Raw genomic sequence first — 1,002 nt, forward strand, 5'->3', positions numbered from 1 at the left:
CCGTCTTTGACAGGGAAGTTAGCCCGATGGTTACTACTTTTATCCGAGTTTGACATTGAATATGTAACGAAGAAGGTTGTCAAAGGGAGGGCCGTGGCAGAGTTCCTGGCCAACCAACCCCTGAATGCAAAAGAGGAAGAGATAAGCTATGGTTTCCCCGATGAACACTTGAACGCAATAGAAGTCATACCCTGGAAAATGTTCTTCGACGGAGCAGTAAATTCGAATGGAGCCGGAGCTGGAGTACTACTTATTTCACCGGAAGGAGAAAGGATCCCGATGGCCAAAAAGTTATCCTTCCCTCTCACCAATAATATGGTCGAATATGAAGCGTGCATTTATGGTTTAGAGTCATTAGCAGTACTGGGAGCATCGTATGTCGAAATTTGGGGTGATTCAAAGCTGATCATCGAACAGGCATAAGGAAACTGGGAAGTAAGGGAAGAAAGGCTACGTCCATACCTAGACCAACTAGATGGGTTGGCACAAAGATTCAAGGAATGTCATTTTCATCATATCCCTCGAGCACAGAACCAGGCAGCGGATGCTTTGGCCACTTTGGTGTCAGTTTGGGACAATCCCCGGAACCTCGCCTCGAAACCGTTGGTATTGAGGAGATCTCACAAACCATGCTACGAAGACGTAATGGTGTTAGGGGCAGATGAAAAGCCATGGTATTTCGACATCGTGAACTTCATGAAGAGTGGAACATATCCGGCAGAGTCAGAACCTAGGGATCAAGCTGTGATTAGAAGATTGGCTCAGCAGTTCGTCATCCACAACGATTTGCTTTACAAAAGGCACATCGATGGGTTACAACTAAGGTGTTTGGATGCGGGAGAAGCCCGCGAAGCGATGGAATCTGTACACTCGGGAATTTGTGGGGCCCATATGGGAGGAGCAGTGTTAGCTAAGAAAATCATCAGACAAGGCTTCTATTGGCTCACTATGGAAAGAGATTGTAACGAGTATGCGAAGAAATGCCACGATTGTCAAATCCAC

Source organism: Euphorbia lathyris, chromosome 2 (assembly GCF_963576675.1).
Source record: "Euphorbia lathyris chromosome 2, ddEupLath1.1, whole genome shotgun sequence".
Lineage (NCBI taxonomy): Eukaryota > Viridiplantae > Streptophyta > Magnoliopsida > Malpighiales > Euphorbiaceae > Euphorbia > Euphorbia lathyris.